Below are 14,464 nucleotides of genomic sequence, written 5' to 3' on the forward strand. Positions count from 1 at the left end.
TGCTTTATAAATCAGGGGAATGAGGTTCTTCAAATCCCTCAGCAGAGACCTGACAGAGAAGATATGAAATAAGCCAGGCAAGAATCTGACCAGCATTTACAATTAACACCACACATGCCCACTTAATTTGTGTTAACGTGATGATGGAAGAAAATTACAGGCCAGTAATACAATAATATACATGGTATATTTATATGAAATGGGACTTTGCTTAACACAGAAGAGGGACAAGGCTACCAAAACCTTTCAACTGAGTCAATTAAATGAGCCAGACAGGAAACTAACCTGTCTACATCCTTCATAAATAACACTGTATATGCACCTGCAATTATTTTGTGTGCATATAATGAGACAAAAGGTAAATTCCAGTCTATAGTCATACACCTTGCAATAGCCTAATTTTTTTCTGGGAATGATGCCTTAGGTAAAATTTTGTGTGGCCTAAGAAGGAGAAGATTTAAAATATATTAAGATTCCTAATCTTGTTTATCTGTGACCTTTCCCTAAACTAATAAGTCTCTCCCAGAGATTGAAAGCTCCTGTGACTTCTTCAAATCTCCCTCTTGAATCTAGGAGTTACACAAATCAAATTAGTAAACAGTCATAATACCATGTTTTAGGTGATCAATACCAGTTGGGCCAACACAAATCACATGTCTAAATTCAACTATTGAATGCTCATAGTGAACTGTTCATGCAGTTGTGGGGAGGGAAATGTAAATTCAAATCATGAGTAAATGTAAGGGAATTATGGTCTAAAGAGAATAAAAGTTTAAATTCTTAGAGTAAATGATTTGTTTTGCTCTAAGAGACCTAAGGAAAATGTTTTGGATTAATAGTTTATTCACCAAAAAATGCAGCTTTGGCTGACCCAAAACTATGTGCAAATTTGAAACAAATTCACTAAATAGTTTCAGTAAATACAGTATATGTATTTCAGAATTTAGGCACCATTCACAAAGTAGCAACTGTAGTTCTACTAATGTTTAGGTCAGGGGTTATAGCACTTAGCTATGATACTACAAATGTGGGTTCAGTTCCTCTTTCTGGCTGAGGTGGAGAAGGGATCTGAACTTAACTTCTCCCGAAGCCAGAAGACTGCCGTCACCTTGGGGGTACAGAGTAGAGGGTGCTTTCAAGCTTCTTTACTGTATATAAAATATGTGAATTGTCATGGGCCAAACAGCAAGCGTGAAAATGACTCTGTAGCCCAGTAGCTAAACTACCTGTGAGGTAGGAGACCCAAGCTCATGTGCTTAAGCAAATGGCTATTTAATTATTTAGACATAGTGGAACAACTTCAATAGGAGAGATTCCCACACTAGACAACCCCAGTGGCCAAAGTGCTCTCTTGTTGTATGAGGAAACACAAGCTCAAATCCTTTCTCCACTTCAGTTGGGCAATAGGGCAGAATTGAAATCTGAGTCTTCTGTGTCCCAAGTGAGTGCCCTAAGCACTGCGTTAGAAGAGAGGTAGCTGCGGCTGCAGTCATTTTGTGAATCTAGCCCTTCGTTTCCTTTGATTTAATGTTAAAAAGTGTCTGGAAACTAAACAAAACAGTACACTTTGGCTCAAATTATTCATTTAGTTTGACTCAAACTAAAAATTTTGCCAACCTTTTCAAATTACCAAAGGGTTTTGTAACCTTTGGATTCGGTTCTGACCAAACCAATTTTTTTTGTTTTTTTTTTTTCAGAAATGCCAGCATGCTGAAAAATCAGTTATTTGCCCAGATCCATGCCCATGGTCCTCTCGTTATTCTAGTGTCAGTATTCCAAGGAACTTTTCAGTTATTCTGAGAAAGCTGTTTGTAAAAGGAGTTGTATCTTTTCTTCCCAGGTGAATTGAACAGATGAGGAGGGTTGGGTAGGGGGAAGGTGCATATGGAATTATATTTTCTCACTATCTTACCAAAGTCAAGGAAATTGTTTCTCTCATCTGAACTCATCCCTGTACATTCAAGTTATTTAGAATTGATCTACACGGTATATGACAGGCAGGGATTAATGCAGCTGTCCTCACATTGTACATTCTCAGTCCCCAGTCACTAGACTAGAACTAAGGAAGGCAATACCTGCTGTGCAAGCCGTCTTTCTGAGCAGAAGTTATGCAGGCTGGAGTTTCTTGTGCTGTTTCCAACAATCAGGAGCAAAAGAACTTGTCTGTTTCTTTCTCTTGAACTCTGTGTCAAAGTATAAACTTGTCATCAGCTGCAGAACAGCTGCTTGCTGTAGCTTCCAAGCAGAAGAAACAATGTGAAGCCACAGCTGTCTTTAAGAAAGAAAAAAAAAAAGGACAAAAATAAGCATTTCTCTACAAATGAAGAAATAAGCTGTTGGCCTTCATTATTTAATTTATTTGGAGGTTAGATGGAGAATCTCGACTTGAAGAATTCCTTGCTTTTAAAAGCTTGAGTAGCAATTTTTTGAAGTGAACCTATTTCACAGCTCTAAGGCTTCAGTAGTGTACTGAAATTCAATAAAGGCATGAGTCTCTCACTCAGCACTAAAATAAGATACTCTAATTCTTATTTAGAAACAGTAAAGCTCTACTTTGTCACAAATTAAACCTTGGCAAACTGAACAGATTGATGGATTAATCATTTCCCTTATAATAATAAAAACCTCTCGGTTCAATGAAGTCCATTGCAACGAACGTTATGGAATTTTGGTCTCTGTCTGTGAGAATGAGGGAATACACAATAGTAGAGGATGTGAGGTTCACTGTTGTTAAGGTAGAAAAACAAGTTTCTGTGAAGCCTTTTGAAAGATTACAGGATCATTATATGCCTGAAGATGACTTTTTTCTTCTTTCTTAAGTGTGACCAAAAACATTCTGTTGTTTGCTTGTTTGTTTGTTTGTTTGCTTGTTTGTTTGTTTGTAAATGAGATTGAGGGGAAAATTTGTCATTATAGAAAAAGTCTTACAACATTGTTTTGAACAAGGCTACCTTAAAAAATTGGCTGAGGTTTGAAAGGTGAAATTTGGTACAGCAACTAGCCTCCTTGAGAAGCAGTGTGTTTTGGAGAATATTGGTTTGCACTTTGAGATTTGAAGGCTGCAAGGTAATTTTATTTTTCCGATATACTTGTTAATGTACACTTCAAGAATGATATATTGCATAGGAATGCCTCTGTAGTCCAGCATTGACTGAAGTGCTCCAAGCTAGCCAAAGCCAAGCTAATCAAGGTCCCATGTTCATACCAGACCAGAGCTTTTGGAATCCAAGGAAAGGCTTCCTCCTTTTCTTGCTGCTAACAAGCAAAGAAGACAGTAGGGGGAAATCCTTGTCTCACTGAAGTTAAAGGAAGTTTTCCCATTGCTTTCAATGGTGTTCTGATTAGAGCTGGATGACAATTATCACTTTCCTGCAGAAAATTTCAACTGTTTCTCAAGAATCAGATATTTTTGTCCAAAACCCAAATTTTCTTCACCTGAAAACCAGACATTTTTCCAATTCGGGCAAAATATTTTGGTTTTTGACACCTTTCCTATTAATTATTAATTATTATTATTATTTATTTATTTCCTTTAAAGAAATCAGACATTTCCACAAAGAGTTTTCATTCATCCAAAATCCCATTTTCCATTGAAAACAATTTTTGAAAGAAAATTTCTCACCAGACCTCTTCAAGATTTCACCCCTGGATTCTGATCTTGGACCTCACACTTATTTGCTATGTTGCTTGTTTCCTTGGGTTACCAATTAACTTTGTTAATTTGTGCCTCTATTACTACTTCTGTAAAATTGGCCTCATTGTATGTACACACCTTTGTAAAGCATTTTGAAATCATTTCCCTACATAGCTATTCATAGCTACACCAAATGTGCTACATTTTAGCCATGTACTCAAGTCCTATTGATTCAATGGATCGTTAAATACTCTCCTGACCTAGTATGAAAAATACATAGCCAAACAAGAAATAACAAAATTATACTGTTAATACAAGTCTATATTAGCATTTATTCCAGGCATTAGAGGGTTCAACTTCTCGTGGATTTTATTGTCTGCAAAACACCCATGTAACTGTAACATGTAATAGTAATTCTTGGGCAAATGTGATAATTGATTTTAGATATTTTTCTTTAAAATATTATGAAAAATAGAGAGCAACCAAGTTTTTGGCAATCACAGTTTCACAGAAGAAAAAACATAACCTGATTATCATTTGATGTGACAGCTGATTTAGTAAAAACATAATTTTAGTCAATAGCAGATGAAATATGTGTGTAAAACAGTTGCCTAGGAGCTGCAACAATCTATGCAATTTATTTTTCAATAGTTTACATTTCTTTTCTTTTTAAATGTATACCTCTGTTTCTGGGTGATCTGCTGTGGCAGATCGTTTTTTTAATCTGACTCCAGTGTCTATTTAGAAATCAACATTAACGATAAAAGAGAGGTACCCAGTACTCTTGCAGGACAAGAGTTCAGCAAATCCAAGCATTAATCATTGACACTGAGACACTGCAGAACAACTCCTATATAGTTTCCCATGTCAATAATTTGAAGACACTAGAGAAACAAAGTGCAAGTTTTCTAAATTAGGCTCTTAAAGCGCAGTAGTCTGGTTGATGTCAACATTTTCCCACGGTTGCTGGTTTGCAAAATAAGCAAAAGCTTACCTGCCTGAAAATAGCAGGAACATGCAATATTTTAGTGCAGGGTTTCCCACCCTTGGAAGGTGCAAACCTGGGGGGACACTGAAAGACCTCTGAATTGTTCTCCAGAGCCCCAGCATTCATTTTAAAAAGTAAGTCTCTAGCTGTTATGATTTTATTAAAAAAACCTCCTAAATTAAGTGCAAGCATAACTGATGCAGACAAGCATTCCTGAGGTTGTAGGAAGCCTTGTCCAGTGGCTAGGCGATAACTTGGGACTTGGGAAATGGAGTTCAGGTCCCTGCTCTACTACAGCCTTCACGTGTGATGTTCAGAAAGTCACTTAGTCTCATTGTGCCTCAGTTATCCATCTGTAAAATGGAGATAATACTTCCATACCTTACATGGTATGGTACATTCATTAAAGATGGTGGGGTGCTCAGATAAGGTGATGGGATCCATAAGACCGATAAAAAGTGTGCAGCAATTGCTACCCCATTCACTTTAATAGGTGCTACCTTACGTGCCAATGATAATTCTTTCAAAGTCAATATTAGTCAAAGGAGATAGAAAAGAAAATGAAATATCATATTATGAAGACCTATACCTGTATTTCTGAAAGGGTATAAGGTGGACAGAAAGCTGGCTAGATTGTCGGGCTCAACGGGTAATGATCAATGGCTCAATGTCTAGTTGGCAGCTGGTATCAAGCGGAGTGCCCCAGGGGTCGGTCCTGGGGCCGGTTTTGTTCAATATCTTTATTAATGATCTGGATGATGGGATGGATTACACCCTCAGCAAGTTCACAGATGACACTAAGATGTGGGGGAGAGGTAGATATGCTGGAGGGTAGGCATAGGGTCCAGAGTGACCTAGACAAATTGGAGGACTGGGCCAAAAGAAATCTGATGAGGTTCAACAAGGACAAGTGCAGAGTCCTGCACTTAGGATGGAAGAATCCCATGCACTGCTACAGGCTGGGGACCGACTGGCTAAGCAGCAGTTCTGCAGAAAAGGGCCTGGGGATTTCAGTGGATGAGAAGCTGGATATGAGTCAACAGTGTGCCCTTGTTGCCAAGAAGGCTAACAGCATATTGGGCTGCATTAGTAGGAGCATTGCCAGCAGATCGAGGGAAGTGATTATTCCCCTCTGTTCGGCACTGGTGAGGCCACATCTGGAGTACTGCATTCAGTTTTGGGCCCCCCTCTACAGAAAGGATGTGGACAGATTGGAGAGAGTCCAGCTGAGGGCAATGAAAATGATTAGGGGGCTGAGGCACATGACTTACAAAGAGAGGCTGAGGGAACTGGGTTTATTTAGTCTGCAGGAGAGAAGAGTGAGGGGGGATTTGTTAGCAGCCTTCAACTACCTGGAAAGGGGTTCCAAAGAGGATGGAGCTTGGCTGTTCTCAGTGGTGGCAGATGACAGAACAAGGAGCAATGGTCTCAAGTTGCAGTGGGGCAGATCTAGGTTGGATATTAGGAAACACTATTTTACTAGGAGGGTAGTGAAGCATTGGAATGGGTTACCTAGGGAGGTGGTGGAATCTCCATCCTTAGAGGTTTTTAAGTCCCAGCTTTACAAAGCCCTGGCTGGGATGATTTTGTTGGGGTTGGTCCTGCTTTGAGCAGGCGGTTGGACTAGATGACCTCCTGAGGTCTCTTCCAATCCTAATCTTCTGATTCTATGATACATGTGTTGGGCGGAGAGGCATGAAGCACTAGCTGGTGGAGCACAGAAGCTGATGACATTAAAAGAGGTAGACCTTTCACAACACAGCATGGGGCTACAGGGAGGAGCATGACTGGATTAATTTTCCTGAAGGATGGCTCAGCTTTCTGGTTTGGGAAACTCTGCTTCAGCACATTGATCCCAAGCCTTTGAGATACAAAGAGGTAATGATGCCCCATTAGCATCTCTGTCTTTATAGGAGCCCTTCCAAACATAATGGGCCTGATTCTCCACTGCTTTGCACCTTGTGCAGTCATTTAAAATTTGGCCCTATTCCCACTAAGATCAGTCAGTGGTGAAACTCCCATTGACTTCAGTGGAGCAGAATCAACCCCTTATACTCCTCAGCAATGTGGGTGTAAGTAAGGGGATGATTCTAATACTGTTGCTATTTATACCCACTTTATCTTTGCATATTGTTTACAGTATTGCCCAAAACCTAAGTGAATCAAATATAACCCCAGTATAGAGGGATCTGGATAACTCAGGGGACTAGTGACAATTAATAAAGCCTTTCATTTCTGTTCTTGCCAGGTCTAATCCAGTCATGCTGGCAGAAACTGAAAGGTGTTACCACTGCTCGCTGTTTGGTGGTTTCTATCAAATAAATTTGTTCATCTGACTTCCCGGTGTCCACATCAAAATAGACACAAAGTGGCACTAATTACCAATCCTTTCTAATGTCTGAATAGACAAGAGAAGGCTGACTGGGTATATTGCATTATCTTCTCATTCTGGAAGGTCTCTCACAAAATCAGGGCTGAGGCAAACTGGCTTGGCAAGTGTGGAAGCTTTCCTTGGTGTTGCGTGTATCTGCTCTCGGGATACACAAAGTGCCCAACCTCCTCTGTCTACTATTTCCCAAACACAGCACATTCACACACAAAAGGGAAACCACATGTAATTATGCACTACATTTACACAGCACTGTTCAGTGTGATCTAAAATTATGAATTAGTTAAGCCTCAGAACACATCCAAGAGATAGGTACAATTATCCCTATTTTAAGCATGGGTAAACAGTGTGATGGAGAGGTTGTGACACTTGCCCGAGGTCACAGATTTGGTAGCAGCGCTAGAAATAGAACTACAATAACCATAATAATAGTATTAATGTTTAGCTCGTATATAGCACTTTTCATCATTAGAATGCAAAGTGCTTTACAAAGGAGGTCAGTTCATTATCCCTATTTTATACAATATGGGCTTCCGTTCATTAAGTAGGAAATATGGGACTACTGGAGCCTAAACCACTCTGTTACCAATGAGATTTGCCAACCTATGAAAATACCTTGTATATCCAGTTTGACTTGTGAGTATAAAAATTCAATAAAGAAGCATGGGAACAGCAATATTTAGGTCACCAATGGAATAAGAAATTGATCCGATGAAGTCTTCTGTGTCACTATTTGCTCAGCAGTGAAGCAACACAAAGGCACATTTACTGAAGCTTAATTGATTCAGATACTTGTGATCAGAGGCTTCTTTTATATAATTATAAAGAAATGTCAAGGCTGCAACAATATAGTTAAAATGATTTTTTTAAAGAAAAAAAAACAGCAGCCAAATTACATGAAAATTGCATTTGCCAAGAAAAAAAGTGTTTTTTGTTTTAGAAACTGTAAAAAGGAAAACAGACCATCTTGTTTATTCTTTCTGACTGTGTATGAATGTCACAGTGCAACGGTGTCACCTATTGGTACATGATATACATGAAAATCTTGATGTGCATAAGGTTTTGTTTTTTCCAAGCTGATATTTAATACAGTCTACTCTGTGTTTCTGCATGCTGAGAGCAGCACTAGAATGACAATTCCTGCATTGAGACAACAGCATGATTCAGAGCAACTGCTCTGAGATTAGCAATTTCTGATTCTGGATTCTTCCCACATGGAGTGAGTAGGTTCCTGGATTGAAGGCACTAGAAGATGGCAGGTCTTTCAAAAGCTAGTAGGTTTCTCAACTCCCCAAGCCAGCAGGGGATAGCTTCCACTGAACAGCTAGCTACCCCTTCTATGCTCCCTGTATGAGTCACTTTCTTTAAGATTTTCTTACAATAGAAAGAAAGAATAATGGGAACATATACTGGAAGAATGGATAATGGGAGCACTATATGGATCAAACTATGCCAAATGGAGTTTCCTAATCCTCATCATTACAAAATATAAATTATATTGGAACTCTAGATAGATAGATGGACTAATCTCCAAGATATTTGTGTGACTCATAAGGTCATATTAATGCAAGAATTTACATAGATAAACTATAATTTCCAAAAACATCATTGTCTTGTAATGATCAAGTTTGGGAAACTGTAAACCGCATTTAACACCTCTCATAGGTTATTGAACAGTCTTCCTAAGGAAGTGGTTCAATTTCTTGGGACATTTAAATCTGTACTGCAAAATATACTTGAATAGACTCCTGCATTAGCATGGAAATGGTCTGGATGAACAAATAGGCCTTTTCCAGCTTACCACATATTGCTGTACAATGTTCATTAAGTAACTGGCCCCCTTTTTGTACACGGAGATGGGAGTCCCCTCATGGGATATCAGTTGATTACCATGTTGAGACGGGGTAATGAGGTTGGGGCTGCAAGCCCATGAATTTGGTTCCCACTCATTCAGAATAGAGGCAGCTATGACAGCAGTGCAGATAGGTATGGAAGCAGAGGCTATTCAGGAAATTGGACGCTGGCAGTCTAATGCATACCGAACGCATGTAAGACTGCAGGTGGAAAATCAACATTAATCGGTTGTGTTCTCATTTCAGATACGGGACAGCCGGCTATACATGTGTATGTATTTTGCATGCATAGGTACCCATCCCAGGTTCCCCAAGGGCTCCCAGCTGAGATTCGGTGGTGAAGCATTACTCAGTTGGCACACACGGAGGGGCATGTTATGGGATCAACTGATACTGCTGTTGTATGCTATGCGGGTGCGTCGGTGGCCACCGGATATATTCTTGATACACCTGGGAGAAAATGATCTAGGAACACTCAAAGGGGTGGAGTTAATGCTTCAAACTAGGAGGGACATGATGCATATCCTGGCAATTTTGGGGGGGCGTTAACATTGTCTGGTCAGAAAGAAAAGGAGTACTTGTGGCACCTTAGAGACTAACCAATTTATTTGAGCATAAGCTTTCATGAGCTACAGCTCACTTCATCAAGCTTTCGTGAGCTACAGCTCACTTCATCGGATGCATACTGTGCAAACAGTTTCCACAGTATGCATCCGATGAAGTGAGCTGTAGCTCACGAAAGCTTATGCTCAAATAAACTGGTTAGTCTCTAAGGTGCCACAAGTACTCCTTTTCTTTTTGCGAATACAGACTAACACGGCTGTTACTCTGAAAATTGTCTGGTCAGATATGCTTCAACGCAGGGTCTGGCGCGGAGCCATGAACCTGGCCAGGGTGCACAAAACCAGGAAGTATGTGAACAGGGAAGTGGCCAAATTCTTGCTGCCCTTGGCGGGGACAGTAGTTTCACATCCTGATATATTCTATGGGGCACTGGAGTTATTTCGAGAGAATGGGGTGCACCTGTCAGACTCAGGTGCAGCCATATTTTGGCTGATAAAAAAGAGGGCATTGGGAGATGTCCGGAAACCCAGCTGGGTGTGGGTAGGAGGCAGCCAAGCTAATGGCTGGTGCCTCCTTGTGGCGGATGTTCAGTGCAGGCACTCCATAAATTAAGGCACAAAAGAATGGATAAATGGCTTGGAAAAGGAATTAAGGAGAGGTGCTTGGTAACTGAGCAACCTGGAGGCAGTTGGGGACTCCTCTGATTGGTACAGCAAAAAACCAACCCCTCCACCATCATTATAGTCCACCTTAACCCCTCCTACAAGCGGGGGTGGTCGGTAAGATCCCAGCAAGGGAATTGCTGGAGGGATCTGAATGAAAAGCGGGGGAGCTGATGGAAGCCCCTCCACCTCCTGGAATTGGCTGAAATTGGAGGGTCCTGGGAGTGGATCTGCTGGAGGGACATAAACGGAAAGCACTCACCCCTTCCCACCCCCCCACCTCCGGGTGAATTGTGGGTGTTTTCACCTGCACTGCCCATTTTATCCACCGGGTTATTCCCGGACATCTAATAATAAAGTTGTGACCTAATTAAACCCATGTCTAATGTCTCCTGCCATTCTTTCGGCAAAGCCAGACAATCAAAAAATCAGTGCTTTATTTAGGGAAAGTCTACTTTGTCAATGTTAGCCATTCCATAGTAATGTCAGAAAAAATAAATCAAACAAGACTAAGTGAATAAAATATACAAAATACTGTTGTGACAAAATGGAGGGAAGACCCTTCATGGATTTTAATGCCAGAAGGAACCATTAGATTATTTAGTTTGTATAACACATGCAATAGGATTTTATCAAGTAATTCCTGCATACAGCTCAATAACTTGTAGCTGAACTAAGGCATATCTTTTAGGAAGACATCTCTTACCTTTGGGCCATTCAGTATCCTGGGGAAAGGTATTTACCTCTTGTCTGGTTAAGAGGTAAATACTTTCTCCCTTTTCTGTTTTCTTGCAGAGCTAAAATATAACCGATAAACTGAGGGCAGAGGATAATATCTGGTCACCTATCTAAAATATACTGATGACTTACCACAATATCGAATCTTAATTTAAAGTCTCCAAGTGACAGAGAATTTTGTCTGTAATTAACCTCACTGAAAAAAATGTGCATCTAATTGTAGTTTCAATTTTTCCAACTTCAGATTCTAGCTATGCAGTCTTGTAGACTCTTGGCTGCTAGATTAAAGAGTCTTCTAGTATGAGACATTTGGTTCTGGGATATAGATATAAGACATATAGATATATGTAATAATCCTCTGTGAGGGATAGAGAGATTGACAGAGATGCTAAATTTCTTAGAGAACCAAGTTTAATTTGAACTCCTAGACTAACGAACAAATGCACTTGTATTCTTACAAAATACATTTGAAATCATTAGAAAATGAATTCCATACCCAGACAGTAAGCGCTGTAAATTTGAGGATACTCTTTTTTTCATGCATAACAAAGAGCTTAAATTCCCCCCTTCAAGTATAAAATGGTCTTAACAACAATGTAACGCAATGCAACAATGCAGTAATGGCCAGAGCTGAGAGAACAATTGGTTTTTTGTTTGTTTGTGGGCCAAATTGCGGGGCGGGGGGATTTAATTCTAACATAAACCATTTTTTAAAAATTATTGCTTTCATTAAATAAAAAAAAAATGAGGACGCTTTGAATCAACCAGAACATTTTGGGTCAATTCAAAAAGAGTTTCTTTCTCCTCGTTTTTCACTTTGATTCAGGCCATATCTACAATCACCAGCTTACAGTGGCACAGCTGCACTGATACAGCTTTGCTGCTGTAGTCATGTTATGCCAATGGGAGAGAACTCCCTTGTCGACATAATAAAACTCGCTCAATGAGCAGCGGTAGCTATGTCGGCAGGAGAGCATCGCCAATTGACATACCGCTATGCACACGAGCACTTATGCTGGCAAACCTTATGTCTGTCAGGGGTGTGTTTTTTCACATCCGTGAGTGACAAAATTTTGCCAACATAAGTGCTAGGGTAGACATGGCTTCAGTCTTTTTAGGTGTCTTTCACCATTTTTGTGGGTTTTCTTTTAATTAAAAGCTGTTTTGCAATGATAAAGTCGAAATGCAACATTTTGAAATGGATGAAACTAAATGTTTTTTGACTTTTTAAATTTTATTTATTGCTGAAACGATTTGTTGAATTTGACCATAATTTTCAAATACTTTTGGAGCCCCAGAAATGGCATTTTTTTTTTTTTGCAAAATTCGTGTTCTCTGAATAAATTTCTCCCAGCTTTAATCATTACTGGAGCCTACATAACTATGTATAATTTGCAAGTAATTCTGTTAATTAGGTTAGGAGATAAAATTAATTAAAGCCTCAGAAATTTAACATCTCATTTTTTCTTTTCTTTCTCCTCAATTATTTTAATAATGAAATAGACTCCTCAAACTTTCCATACAGTTAAAATTAAATGAATACCTTTTGTATAAACCATATTTGAAGAAATTACTTTATAATTAACTTTTGTATCTATCTAACCGTTATGATTGCACATAATCTAATCTGGGACTATGAACTCCACAATGACTTAATCATAAATGTACTGATTTTGCATGATATCATTACAGTGCAGAATTCATTTTGTTTGAGTGCCTAACCTGTGCTTTCCTTACCTGAACATGTTGAGATTTTCATTTTTAAGAGTACCCTTAGCTCTAAATGTTCTGGGTTTGTACTGCTTGGTTTAGAGATAATTACAACATCCATGTAATGTGTTTTCCCTTACCCTTCAATTAGTGATACATATTCTGAACCTTAACTCCATTTTAACACAGGTTGTTTGTTTTTTTTCCCCAGTAGGATACTATATAGACGAGGGGTCGGCAACCTTCGGTACATGGCTCATTAGGGTAATCTGCTGGCAGGCCACGAGACATTTTGTTTATGTTGACCATCCACAGGAATGGCCCCCTGCAGCTCCCAGTGGCCGTGATTCACCGTTCCCAGCCAATGGGAGCTGTGGGAAGCGACGGCCAGTACATCCCTGCAGCCTGCTACTTCCTGTAGCTCCTATTGCCCGGGAACGGCGAACTGCGGCCACTGGGAGCTGCAGGGGGCCATGCCTATGGACGGTCAACCTAAACAAAATGTCTCGTGGCCTGCCAGCGGATTACACTGATGAGCCATGTACTGAAGGTTGCCGACCCCTGATATAGACAGATATAAGAAAGAGATTTTATATTAACGTGTGGAACTCAGATACCTCAGCACTGACTGTCGAAGAACCACCTAGATATCATATAATTCTTCAAAATCTCCCTTCCTGAGAGTATTGTTACAAAAAAGCAAAAAATTAAAACTGAATGTGAATATTAACAGTTAGTGGAATTAGAGTTTTAATATTGAACCAGTAGGGTTGATTCAGAATGTAAACATTTTTTCAGCTTCTTTTCCATCTACAAGCCACTTTTCAGTTATAAATAATTCATTAAACATTTTTCCCCATTTAGCCCTGAATTACCTGCATTGTAAAGCTTTAAATGGTAAGGTTAAAAGGTTTCTAAAATTTGAATTAAGTATTTGTCCCCAGTTCCTGTTTACCTCCTTAGTACCTATTATGAAATTTTAAAATTAATATTACTTTAAACTATCTAATAATAAACACAAATTAAACACAATTAATGAGCCACTCATTTTGCTCAAATGGTATCTGATTTTTTAAATACCTAAGTAAATATTGATTGGATTCTTATATGCAAGTTCATTTTTAATTGCAAATAAAAACAGCAGCAAACTGATTACGGATGTTGTGCCTGGATTTGTTGAAAAATGTAAGGGCCAATCCAGCTTCTGTTATGGGTCAAGGAATAGATGCTGTTACCCAGGGTTTTCAGTACCCCCAACAGGGGCAACAAAACTATTTCACTCCAGGCATTATAAGGAATAAATCAACAGGAACACAGCACTTCCATCTGATAAGATTCATGCAAGTAAGCATGTTCTATCTAAAATTGCAGTTTATTAGATTTAAGCACACACAAACATAAGCAATAGGTTTAGAATATCACAGCTATTTACCTAACATCGGGACTGGTACTGCGTAATTAACAGCAAGTTGATAGGGGCCAGTTGCTTACCCACTGTGGAAAAAAAAGTCACGAAAAACATCTCTCAAGATGACCATAGAGGACTGTTCCAAAGTACACTCTATTAGCTAATCTTTTATAACTAACTTATACAAAACACACAATGACCCCTACTATATCATCACTGTTCCTAACTTTGCATATCAGAGGCATCAAGACTCAAGATTTCCCAACCACCAAGGTTTTTAGTCTCAGTTATTTACATGTTTATCCCCTCCTCCCATTCTGATTAGCAGAAACTGCCAGCTAGATATGACCTTGCTTCTGAAAGCCTGTCTCCAAATTAACACTTAACTATGTGCTGTTCTAGTTCATTAATTCAGGGTGGCTGAATGCACATAATATGATTGCAATTAACTTGATCACATTATTGGATATACATACCCCTCAAATCCAGGGCAACATTCCCCTCCTTAAAGGCGATAT

The 14,464-nt window shown here is 39.2% G+C and overlaps 1 long non-coding RNA gene across 2 annotated transcripts in view; it reads right to left on the minus strand.

Annotated features, from left to right (window-relative positions):
• Positions 1–14,184, minus strand: part of LOC141981297 (uncharacterized) — a 70,727-nt gene extending 56,543 nt beyond the window's left edge. For both annotated transcript variants that reach the window (XR_012637722.1, XR_012637723.1), the window contains exons 1-2: positions 13,971–14,184; positions 2,076–2,272 (exon numbers count right to left, since the gene is read on the minus strand). This is a non-coding gene — a long non-coding RNA (uncharacterized LOC141981297). The remainder of the gene's footprint in view (positions 1–2,075; positions 2,273–13,970) is intronic.
• Positions 14,185–14,464: the final 280 nt, after the last annotated feature.

The sequence above is a fragment of the Natator depressus genome, chromosome 2, assembly GCF_965152275.1.
Source record: "Natator depressus isolate rNatDep1 chromosome 2, rNatDep2.hap1, whole genome shotgun sequence".
Taxonomy (NCBI): domain Eukaryota; kingdom Metazoa; phylum Chordata; order Testudines; family Cheloniidae; genus Natator; species Natator depressus.